The sequence below is a fragment of the Atractosteus spatula genome, chromosome 7 (genome assembly GCF_055471065.1).
Source record: "Atractosteus spatula isolate fAtrSpa1 chromosome 7, fAtrSpa1.hap1, whole genome shotgun sequence".
Taxonomy (NCBI): domain Eukaryota; kingdom Metazoa; phylum Chordata; class Actinopteri; order Semionotiformes; family Lepisosteidae; genus Atractosteus; species Atractosteus spatula.
This window is the reverse complement of record NC_142712.1, coordinates 11,585,719-11,599,340: the sequence shown is the minus strand read 5'-3', so window position 1 is coordinate 11,599,340 and position 13,622 is coordinate 11,585,719.

Genomic DNA, 13,622 nt, shown 5'->3' with positions numbered 1-13,622 from the left:
CATTTACAGATTTTCTAAACTGTAAATTTGAACATTGTTAAATTATTATTATTACTAAATATTACTATTCATATGGTTTAATCACTGATTATATTAATGTTTTACCATAAACCTCTTTTTTTAAATGAAGTGATCTTTAATTAAATAAACATCAGCTAGACCTATCCTGCAACTGCTAATCTCAGACCTTCCTTAAGGTCTTCTTGACAATCCATAGTAGGGCTCATAACAGTTTTCCGATAAAATGTTTTATCTGCATTCGCCTTCAAACTGTGTTTAAAATTCTGGGAAAGCATTTTCTGTTCTCTATGTATGTGACTTTATTTCTTTCTCTGCTCTGTGTGTGTGACTTTAACTGCTGACTACAACTGATAGTGAAGCGGAGACAAAAATGAATGAGTTCTTTGAAGTTAATATGTGATGGCACCATATATCACGTGTTTCCAAAAGGCCATGAGCTTTTAGTGTTACAGGCAGTGTGCTAACTCTGGATCATAAGCCTATCACATGGCCCTGCGCTGGGGCACGAGTTACAGCTAATCCTCCTTCAGTAAAAGCACCAGCAGAGGAATGAGCGTCACAGGATTAAATGTGCCATGGGCTCTTTATAGATTCATTTCTATATGTTCATATCTAAAGGTTTCCTTTTTTAAAAAAAAAGATTGTAGCCTATTATCTTTAACTGCACTGAAAAGAAACATCTTAGTTTTAGACATATATCTCATAATTTGATTCACACTCCCAGACAGAATCAGAAATACCATGTCAGTTACCAAATTTCAGTTTTTTTTCTATATCAGATTGCTAAAGTTGTGTAGGAAGAGAGGACAAGACATGTTTTTATTGTTTTAAAAATATGCGTGGGAAGAATAAGTTAGCGATGCTTAAAAAGATGAGATGCACAGTCTGCATTCAACGGACAGAGTAAATTGATCTGCTCTTGATGGGCAGCATCATCAGTGTGGCCCACAATGCAAGTATACTTTGAACCAATCAGATATTTTTTTTACTGTGGTACCTCTCGCAGATGGGTCTGGCTTTTGGAACAGCTTGTGATAATATGGTGTCCTAAGTCAGCTATTTTCAATTGCACATTTATATAAGCAGTACACCTGAAGGTAAATACAAAAACTGTGTAGTACACTGTATAGCCTACTGTACCTCAGTATTTTGACTACAAATCTTAAGAAAGTACAAATGAAGAGTAAGTACAGTACAGTATAGAACTGCAACTTTCTGCATTTAGTGTGCTGTGTTTTAGTGGCAAATATTTCTATATATTTGCATCAATGCAATTAAAATATTGTTTTTTTTAAATACCTAAGATTTTGGTAATAGCTTCATTATTAATATGGAAGTACCTCTTCAAATAACTTATTTATGTCAGATCATTATTTAATGCACTCGTCTCTGTCTCCCAGAAGGTGGCAGTAGGATGTGCACTGTGGTTTTCAGTTACCCACATGAGATGATGTTAAACCAGTGTGGTCTTAAAAAACTACTTCCACTGGTTTTGGAGCTGATTTCCTTAGTACATTGAAAATGATAATTATTTTTTCTAAAGGTTTTTCAATAATCATAAAATAATCATTTGTAATGTTGAGGGCATTAAAAAGCATCAGAGAAGCACAGTAAATTTTGCATTGAACTCAATGTAATTGATACTTTATAAAAGTATTACACTGACAAAAGTCTTTGGCATTCTGTATGTATTTCTCTAATTGCTTATTAATGCTTTACTGAACAGTTAAACCACAATTTAAATTTCTTTTAGTTTATTCAAGCAAATTATGTTTTGAAGAAACTATCCAACTTGTACACCCTGCTATTCCTCTCTAATTTTTCCAGTATTTGTACCCTGCATACAGTATAAGCTTGGAACTAAAATGTTCTTCAGTTTATTAAATATAATTGAGCTTCAGAACATGAAACATTGAGATGATATTAAAGCAGATACCGAACAGCATGAAATAATATTTCAAATATTTTGGTATATGGCTGTCACTATCTGACAAATTGAAGAAGTGTTTGATGACTCTGGCTTTTATTTAATACCACTGCCTTCTTCCCATTCCTTTCTGTCATGGGATACACGCTGCACGTTAACTAAAATGGGGTCCCTACTTAGTGCTACTAGTCTGTTGATAATGGTTTTCTTTGTGCAAGACAAAAAAGAAAAGTCACACATGATGTTGCACTCTAAATACACAAGCAAAATATTTTTTGGTGCTTTGAGTCCTAATAAAAAGTTGTTTGCAGTACCTGTGAAAAAATAAAATTAATTGTAATATCTTCTCCGAGTATAATGTGACTCTAACACAATCTCTCTTTTCCTCTTCAGACTAGTTCAAACCCATGTTCATTTATTTTGGTCCAACACTCTTTCTATGGGTGAAATTTCCTGAGTGGCAGAGGTTGTGAGCTATAAGTATATGACATATTTACTTCTACAAGATTCACTAGGAAAGAGAACAGCCAGGAATTAGGCATATAAAGGTTTATTGACCTTTTAAAGTTACAATAGTTTCACTTAACAACCTACTTGCTATGTCCAGGGGGTTTAACAAGTAGGTTACTCTTTTTCTTAAAAAGAGTAGGGGTGTAATCCCGGCATCCTGGCCACATTTCCCATTGCCCCTTACCAATCATGGCCTCCTAATAATAGATAGATAAGACTTTATTGATCCCGAAGGGAAATTGAGGTGTTACGGCAGCCCAGCCCAAGACAAGCAAAAAAAGACATCAGAATAGACTAAAAATTAAAATAAGTACAGCGTAATAAATAAAATAAGTAATCCCCATCTATGAATTGGCTTCATCACTCGGTTCTCCTCCCCACTAATAGCTGATGTGGGGTGAGCGTTCTGGCGGACTATGGCTGCCGTTGCATCATCCAGGTGGATGCTGCACAGTGGTGGTGGTGGAGGGGAGTCCCCATTACCTGTAAAGCACCTTGAGTGGAGTGTCCAGAAAAACGCTATATAAGTGTAAGCAATTATTTTTATTAGTTGGCTGAGGGTTAACCTCCTGGTCACAGAACAAGGAGGCAAGAACCCTCATGCAGAGTGAGGTTTGACCAAGGGGCACCTGCAGAGCTGTAGGTGGGGTGGAGAAGGGAAATAAATGATGAATGTGAGGGAGAGGAGGAGCTAAAGTACAGTGTTTATGGTGTTTGAGTGAGGAAATGATGTCGTGATTAATTATGAATTACAAACAGCTGAGTATGGTTGAACTTGGATGTTGTCATCCCTCCTGACCTTTTGTGATAAACTGTAATTTAGAATCGAAATGTAATTTTTCATTCTGATGAAGGCAATATTGTGCTGGAACATCTGTGGTTCTATATCCGATAGATAAATATATGTTTTATTTTGTATGAAGTGTGTACATTTTGTGACTTCTTTTTTCTTACACATCGTTTCTACACAGTTGAGCTGAGCCTCTAGTGCCTCCAGTGCCTCCAGCCTCCAGTTCACTCTTCAAACACTCTTTTTGTGTCAGCCTATTTTTTTTTACTTAACATTTAGTGTTTCTTAAACGCTTTGTCATTTGCTGAGTATGAATCCTAACACACAGTGACTCTCTCATCTGCTGAGAAAGTAAATAAACCTGCTTCTTGCTTGGTCAATATTATACTCACGTAGACCATGTGCATAGCTGGTTATATACTGTACAGGATGCGTGTGAAATCAATAGAACACTATCCCTACAGTAGGAATATAGACATGTTGCCAAAATTATTTGCAGTTCTCACAATTTATTTTTCTTTGGAGTCTGAAATAATTAAAGAGATGTATTTTTTTAATAATACACGCAGTGCCCCCTTTCATGAACATTTTGTTTTATTCAAGTATTTAACATTTTTAACCTAGAGCAGCAAGTCTGATCAATATGACTGCAAGTGATATAATGCACATAAAGGTAACATTTAATGAAAAAAAATTACCTATAGTTCAAAAGAGAACAATGAAAGATAATAATTCCTTTGAATCTTCAAACACCAAGTTCCTAATGTCAAATAATCATTTACATGTACTTTTCCTACTTAATCAACAGTGGATTTTATACAAAATTATAACAATAAATTAATCTTGTAACTGTGGAAATGGTTGTTGCAAATGACATTTTGAAAGCAAGACTGAAATAATTTATAGCTCTGTTTTGTGTCACAATTTCAATTAAATATTACGAACAGCAACATTCTAAAATGCCGTTTAATTATGTGGTGAATTCTTTGAACCATCAAAGTAGGAATTGTAGTGAATGTTCCAAAGCAAAGCTTTGAAGAAGATGACAAATATCAGTTACATTTAAGAACATTTATTTTATGAGAGAAGCTATGGATGATTTGGTTAACTTTGATTCTACATTTTCTGAAGATTGACTGTAATAAAAAGAATAATGAAATTCAGTAGGTATAGTACTTGGGATTTTTATTTAATTTGAGAATATTTGAAATGTTATGAAAATGATATCAATATATTATAATATGTTTTATTTCATAATTTGGGTTATGTCCTAGTGCACAGATTTTTTAGTGTTTACATCTAGGCCTAATGGATCTCTAGTGGTCATTGTTGATCTCTAACTTGTGGTGTGTTGAAGCAAAGCCCAATGTTGATTCTGTGCATTTTTCTGTAATAACATGATCATGACCCCTTTATTATGTTTATTATGTTGTATTCCCCATTAAATATATTTTTTAATAATGCAGATTTTCCCTTAACTCACAAAGTATCCATTTCAGTACATTTTTTAAATAATATGCCAGCAAAACCAGTTAAAATGTATTTCATATACTGTATAGCTTTGAACTCTATGGCAGGCCTGCTCTATGGAAAGTTTGAAGCATTCTAGAGACTTAGTGGAAATTCTGTGGCATTATTTAGAGTCTCTGGACCTACCTTCTCATTTCTACTTCGAAAACAAACACATATACAGTACATGACATACACTCATATACTCTCTATGTGGATGTATTCTGTAAGTTTACTCTCTGCACAGCTCAGTAAGGATCTTTGCATGAAAAATTCTATAACAAATGATTTTTAAATCATTTAAATGTGCTGTGTAGCACAAAAATATTATTTTCATTTTCCAGCAGTATGTATACTGTATATGATGCTTGGCGCCAATAGAGTAATTGAAAAAATCCGTTGTGGATACACTCTCCTGCCCATTCACTGTCTTGCCTCCAGTCATTCTGGCACATTTTGTGTAACAAGGATAATGAATGTGATAAGCATGGATGAAGGATAAACTCCGACTGATCGGCAATACCCAGCAACAGCTCAGAATCGGAACACAGCCTGGGGTGTCATTGTACCAAAAGGTTGAGCTGTAGAAATTTAATCTGGCTTTTTTTTTTCTTTTTTTTAATGGCACTATCAAAATTCTCCTACAAGCAATATGAGAAACACAAACACACTGACTGCAAATTACAGTGCCAGTGTGTCACCCAGGTTTGCCGAAGAATTCCCAGATTGGCATTACAGGTGTCAAATTTGTACCCGTAGTACTGTGTGAGGCTAAAGAGAGAAACAACTCAAGGGATTAAAAAAAAATATGGCGCACAGAGATTTATACTTTGTATCTTGCCTTTGGAATGTTAGCTTCACATTTTAAAATTGGAGAGCCTGAGAAAACATGGTGGTGGTTTATATAGGTCTGAATCTGAACAGGGGTCCGTCTGGGAGCAGTTTTAAATGCTCTCCCCATGTTCAAGTACATTATGCCATTGGTGCCTCTGACTTGACACTGTACAGTTGTGTTAATACATGCTGGGATGGACTGCAGCCTTGTCCAAGATTCAGTCCTGCCTAGTGCCCGATGCTTCTGTCAGGGAACCTATTGGTAGAATAGGAGGATCCTTCTGCGTAACCGTGAATCCCACAGAACGCAGAGTAGCAAAGGGACGATCCAAAAGACGAGATCCAGAGGCTTGGTCGAAAAGAGAGGCAAAGGGTCCAGTAACGAGAGATATCCAAAAGACAATCCAAAAGGCGAGGTCAAAAGGTGGGAGCAAAGAGTTAGTAACGGGAGATCAGTCAAAAGGCTATGAAACGCGCACAGGAGAATACTACAAGAGGCTTCTCAATAGTGAGCAAGGGTTGGTGTGAGAGGGAACCTTAAATACTGAAAGGAAAGGGATGTGGTTGGATAATTGGTTTGGGAGTGAGAATTTGTGGAATCTGGTGCATGTGGGAAAGTGATGGGTTCAATCAGGAATGAGATTGTGAAACAGTGGGTTTGGGAATGCGATGCCGTTTGCGAGGGAGAGTGTGGGGTGTGACAGGAATGGAACGGCGTTTGCGAGGGAGAGTGTGGGGCGTGACAGCTTCAGGTTCTAGGTTGCTGTGGTTCTTGACAAGAGCTTTCCGAAAATGGTTGGATATAATAATAATAGAATTGACTTGGTAAGGAATTTTCAGATACACACAGTATTTCCACACATTACAAAACCTACTACTAAGGATAAATGCAAAGACTATACACTGCCATTAACCTTTACTCAAACATTGCAATATACAGTACTACTGCCCGCAAGTCATTATGTTTGAAATAAATTGATAGTCGGGCTGCTGCTCCTCTTACACTGTGGGAGTTAGAATGGCAACTATTAAAATGTGAAATAAAATAATGTCATTTTATGTGACCTAACAGGGCAGTAAACATCAGAAAACTCTTCTGCTAATTGTATGTACTGCTATCATTTTTTTAAAAACTGCATTCGCAAAGACAATTAAAGCCATTATGTTGTTCCTGGCACAGTCCCATGAGCTGTGAGTGGTTGCCATAGTGACTTAGTAGTCCAGCACTTTGGGACCTTTTCAGTTCTGTCAAATATTGGCTTTTCTGAAATAATTGACAATATAATGCATTAGGCAAAGTCAATCATATCACCAGTGATATTGCTGATCTTTTGTGAACAATGTTCTAAGTGTTTCATTGCATTCTATTTCTTAAAAACCTTCCAACATCAATGAGTGCTTTTAATTGTGTCCAATGTGAATCCAGCTAAGGTTCTATTATTTCAGCATAACCTGAGGGTTATAAATGAGTGTTCAAAGTTTTGATCAATTAGGTGGGATCATTACATGCAAAGAAACATTGACATGGCTTGGTAATTAGTCATCATGTAACTTGTGAAAAATCCCAAGTGCAAGAATTAACATTATTTCACTAACCCGACTGAATCATTTTGACTTGAAGATGAAACTGTCCATTGAATTGGCCATTGAAGAGTTTTCTCAAAATTTACCTCTTTTTACAACTTTGTATTTAAGTGAAAAAGAAAACGAAAAATAACATTTCCCATACCCATTCATCTATTACAAGATTAAAACCTTACAACTAGTTACTTTTCATAAGAAAAGGGAGCAATTTTCATTCTGTAGCACTTGAAAATGCCCCAGTGAATATTTATTGCTTTTGCACACATACAGTTTTGGATTATTAAAGTTTTGTGTCTTTTGAGTCCAGTCTACAATGTCATTGCTATGCTATTGACCAGTTAAGACAGCTCATTGTCGTGGTCTTTTGTAGTTACTAAGTGACTCAACATTTGACACAATGGGCTCTGCTGTCCAGACATCACCATAGACCTAGGTGGTACATAAAATGCTCTTTACCCAACACCCCCAAATGATTCAGTAATTCATCTTTGAAAACTGTTTTTGAGTATGCCTTCTACTGATGAAAAAACATTTTCACTCTATGACCTTGTACAGTAAGTAGTTTCTCTATGATGGAAAATAAGACTTGGGCAAGATTATCTAGCCTTATTGGTCCATTTTTTTAACTAATAAAACCATAAAGAACTAGGGTGCCCAACTCCAGTTCGCAGAAATCATTGTGAAGCAGATTTTATACAGTAGGTCTTTGTAAATCTCCAGCTACTTAATAACAATTGTCCAACTTGTCCCATTAAACAAATTATGAAATAAATAAGCTAATTAAGGACTTAGGTGGAAGGGAAACCAAAACCACTCTGGCCTTGCAAGACAAGATTTGTGCACTCATAGTGGAGTGCAATGAGATGTACTGTAGCTGTGATTATTTCAAAGCAACTGACTTTTATTCAGCAGTAATAAACTGATGTACAAAGACATTTCTTCAGATTGGTTACTTATGTTCTTTTACTGGTCTTTCATTCTGTATCCAGTTTGCCCTGGGATCTGACATGATTAATCCTGATTTTGTCGTCATTGATGTCTATTTGTGCTTGGCTTACTGGAAACACATGAGTTAAATGAATGCTTATATTTATGTTAATCGCCAAAATTGCATTTTATTGGTTCACACACTAAGTAAAATGATTGTTCATTTATCAGTAGTGATTTCCATGTTGAAACAGAGACCTGATAAGAGGAATAGAGAGAGGAAGAGATGTTTCGGTTGCCATGGTAAAAAGTGGATTAATCGTGATGTTCACATTTTCGTTCTGAGGTCTTTGCAGAATATGCTAGATTCGCACATATCTAGGATACATGAGCGCAGAGCTGTTCAGGTATGTAAAACGTAACTTTTAAGTTTTTCCTTGTTTTATTCTTAATATAGTATGATTTTCTTTTGTTTTCTTCAGTGATAAATGTTCTTCGAGAAAGTGCGGGGATCCCGTTTAGGATATTCGATGTCACGTAACTTGGCAATGCAGTCTGTTCGGAGAATATTTTTGATTTCTAAACATTACCACCAGTTAAATTACATTTCAGCTTTTTTAACTGCTTTTAATATGAAACCTAAAATTTTGTTTCATTAAATCAAATTGGGCGAATGTTTTACGTAAATGCAGCTGATAAACAAAACTACGATTGTGACATTAGTGATTTATTTACTTCGACCTTTAAGCCGTTTTTTTTAACAAACAATATATGTAAAGTTTATTTCCTAAAACAAATGTGGTATATTGAGAAACATTTCTCAGTCTACACACAAGTCAGGCACGTTTTACTGAGTGCTGATTTCCTGTGAACTGTTACAAGACAAATTAATGAGATTTCAGACAAGTCGCGCCGTTTTACCTTTACTTGGTCTACAATGCAATATGCTGTACGGACAGCGCTCAATAAAATTTACAAGCTAAAGGCAGAAAAGCATGTTTTACGAGCACGTTGTGATTACACGTTGTGTATGTGTATATTTGCGGATAGCAACATTACACGAACACAGTTCTGCAAAATTCTGCGAATTATGTAGGGAAAATGTTCCCATTGATTCGTAATAGAGCCATGACTGCATCGTCTATTTTGTGTGGGACCTTGGTTTTTTTTCCTATGCCGGACAGACTAATTTCATTCTAATAAGAGTTATGCGGCATACAGTACAACTGCTGAACAAAATACCCGGAATGTGTATGTCAGCTCCATCACTGTAATTTGGAGGACTTACAGTACAGCTTTTTTATCTTAATTGTCTAATGTGTTTTATTTCAATTCTTAATTTTAACAAAATGCTTTTTATTTTTATTCTTCACCGTATTCGGTACGCATTCCATAGCATTTTGCCGCACAATCCAGACAGACGGTCCTTCGCCTTCTTTTTCCAGCCAAAGCGTTCAGCGTATAGCAGCACAATCGGTTAAAATGGAACAAAAACGGTTTGTGCTATGAATACCCGCAGGTACCACATCCTTCATAAATGATATGGGACTATGCTGTGTATAACTGAATTGCCGCCGTGGAATTCAGTTTAGTTTGGGGTCATACGATGGTAGGGTGGAGTGCAGTAATGACAGAAGGAGAGTGTTAGTGAAATTGAAGAGGAGTGTAGCATACCGCTCATCTGCTAAATTGTTAAGAATTATTATAACAGCTTTGGTGCTGCAAAAGACAGAGTGTACAGAAAGAGTAGTGAGTGTACAGACATGTACAGAATGTCACTATAGATGTATCTGCTAGTATCAAAAATGTAAAAAATTACAAGAAACATCAGCAGCCATTTACACATTGACCTGCACAGACCCAGAGTAATCGGTGACATGTGACCTGTAAAAGTTTGATTATGATGTGTGGGGTTAAAGCGTAGTGTTTCTACGGGTGCGTTCAGAAATTCCTTAACATTGCCAGTTGCGCGGAGGTGGTAGAAAGCAATCCATTCACATGGCCGCGAGGTGGTACTCGTGAATTACAGTATTTTTCCAAAAACTCAGTTACATGTAAATATTTAAAAAGATATCTTTACAGCTGAAGTACATCTTAAGTATAATTTCCCGTCATCGAGACAATATACAGTACTGTAAACAGTAACAAAAAGCAGCAGATATTTTTGATTGATCAGTTTCATTACCGGTTGTCAACAGTCCCGAGGTTACTGGATCAACGATAGTATGCAGTACTACCCTGTAAAAAAAAAATCGCATAGAAACCGACGTTTCCACTTCTGTTGGAGCACATGCTTTCATAATATAGACAGGGTGAAAGAATAAAACCAAAAATGGTTGCGATAGGTTATTATTAAAAGTCCAACTGAAGACGTTTACAAGGAGAGCCACAGGGCGCTTCATTGATTTGACAGAATACACTGTCCTTGCAGTCGGGTTTTCTGACTCCAAATCAAAGGAGTCCAAAGAGAATTTTTAACAAATTAAGGGGGAAAAAATCAATTTTAAAAGGAACGTATGCGTCTTTAAATGCCGACAAAGCTACTCAATAACCTGACGCAAGTTACGATAGAATTTAGGAGGGGAAACTGTGACCATTCAGAATCGGCATGCTGCGTGACATGAAGACCAGACGAGGTGTTTTTACTTTCATTGCCAGGATAGTGATTCCAGACTCGCAGTGAAATTAGTGAGTCGTTATCAAAAAGAAAGACACTAGCTGCACAATCGCTTGTTTCCATTCATGAGAGAATCAAGGAAGGTAAGGATGTAATTTTTGCTCGGTTTTGTATATTGATAGACAATGGGCTGAATTAAATTGTTTTACTGTAAATCTTCAGAGGTTAGCAATCCATGCCCCTTTGCGAGACCGTTTTTGTATTTCTACGCCTCCATTATAAAGAGAAAACAATAAAACATTGTTATTTAGATGATTAACTTGTATTTTTATGATTTAATAGTAACCTTCGTAAAATGCTGTTCTCGCATAACAATGAAAACGTGTTGCTATAAGCGCGGATATGTGTTGACGGACTTGTTAATCGAGGATATTTCACCTGGATTTCATTTAGGACATTGGCTTGTTCTTATTATTTAGGTGTACCAAATCATTAGCATTAAAGAATTTGATATCTTTACGTGTTGCAGTGTATATTAAAGCCTGCCGCTAACATTATAGTTACTTTTTAAATCGACGTTTTTGTGTTCAGTCCTTATCGTAAGGGTTATTGTGTCACAGTTAAAATCCTTATCATTCACTGGTTTTCATGTATTTATACGGCGGTAAACAGGGAAATTTACCAGATGTATTACGTTTCATTACATAATGGTCACAGGGAATAAATACATTGTTATTCACATAGCAAGACTGGCGTTATCGAAGATGAGCTTTTCCTCCTACTATACAGATTTCAGCACCAAGAACAGCTCCCAAGGACTCAGGCTAAACTTGTGTAATGCAGACTATGGGTCATTATAATAACCTTTACAACTTTCATACGGCTGATTGGCCACAGACCGAACAAGAACATTTGCTAATTTGTTGCATTGAACAGATACAAATCAGCAAGATTAAATTCTTTTTTTGTGGCTACAAGAGCAATTTGGTCAATGTAAAACAAAAATATGCTTTACAATTAAGATGAATAAGCTTATGAAGTTGTCTTAAATTGTTTCCAAAGAAATGTACATTATAGACATATACTGTACTTTTTATAAGTAATCAGTGGTCACGAAAACACATTGTGGTGATTCATTTCTATTGAAATAATTCATTATTATTATTATTATACTGTTTTCATAGGACATTACTGCTCAAAACATTGCTTTGTGCCTCTCTGTGTGTAGTTGATATATATCTAACTGTTCTTCATTAAGTGTACTTTTACTTTAGACATTTTAAAATAAAATTACAAATGTCTAGAATACATAAAAAATCTTCATGGTGATTTGTTAAGCCTGTATTTAGTTTTTAGTGCTAAATTGGTCATTTAAAACATACCAATGGGCACTCCTACTCAAGGGGTCCCCTGCATCAAACAAGAAACTCTTGAACTTTTGGTATTGTTTAGAGTTATTGCATGGTATTATAAATCATAAATATTGTCTCTGTACAACATAATGACCATTTCTATGAGATGTCAGCAGAAAGCTTAGTAGGATAGAGTAATATAATGATGAGTAATCTGTTTTGATTCTGATGGGAAGTGTGTTGTGGAATTATTTTTGTGATTTATTGTGTGATGTTCTTCTTGTGGTATGGAATGTATTCCTGATGTGCAGAAAGAAAGGGACAAACCTCAGAAAATTTGTGATCAAAGGGTATGATCTTGACAGCCATTTCTGCTTGATGCATTTTTCACTCTTAAATGTAACTTATTTTATTTGGTATATAATCTGCGCCGAACAATCAGCTACTCATTCACCCGGCAGTCTGCCCATCTGGCCATCGTTAAAGAGCTCTCATTCTTAAAGATGATGTCTTGACAGTTATGGAGCATAAGCAGCATTTTCTATGCACAAAACACCACTCATACCATTTCATTTTTGTCGGTCCTTTAAGGAAAGAAATAATGTTAAAACATGCAGACCCTGTAGTTTATTGACATCTGAGATGTACAGTACATATCATTAGATTTTATTAACTTTTATTGTTTTTTTTATCATGCCTTTTCAAATGGATGCTTTCAGAAGTAACTCAAAAGTAACATCAGATAACCCAAAATGTTCATATCGGTAAATTTCTGTAAATGGATCATGCTACAAGAAATGGATATGTTTGTATACATACAGTATTAACATTTTTAGACATTGATTGTAAAGTAGGCGATCTGTTGGTTTCAGTTGTCAAAATAATTGCCTTAACACACTTAAATGATTCACAATTGTTTTGTATTGTGAATAAAATCAGACATACGGTATATGTGTTCATAGTGCAATCTCAGTTTTTGGATAGACATTCAAAGCCTAAAGACTTATATAATTTTATAATATTCTTGAAGGTGGAGACCAAATCTTGGTCTGTCTAAACTTGCATTCCTGGTCATTCCTACTGAGTAATTTATAGTAAGTGGTTGTTGTTTCAGAATACAAAATAATAATTAATTAAGTAAAATACAATACTGTTGCATAATTTCCTCAGGAGACTTAAATATAATTCAAAATACAGTATGTTCAGTATCAATTTAATAAAAGACAACAAGATAGGATGGGACAAGATATTTCCATTTTTGATGTGCTCACAAAAATAACCTACATTAATTTTAAATACATATACTGTATGGTAGAACCTATAATGAAAATTGCTGTTTCTAACTCTTTTTTTATCTCTTTCAAAGGTTATGACGCCTACTGTCACATGTTCTTTTTTGATAAGACGTTGCCTTGGAGACAACATTTCTTCATTAGGCACTGTGTTGAAATGCCAGACAAATGAATGCTTTACAATGTCCAGAGTGGAACACAAGGTTCTTTAAATATCTTTTTCCTGTCCTGGTGTATCTCCTCCAGTTATGAAGTTTCC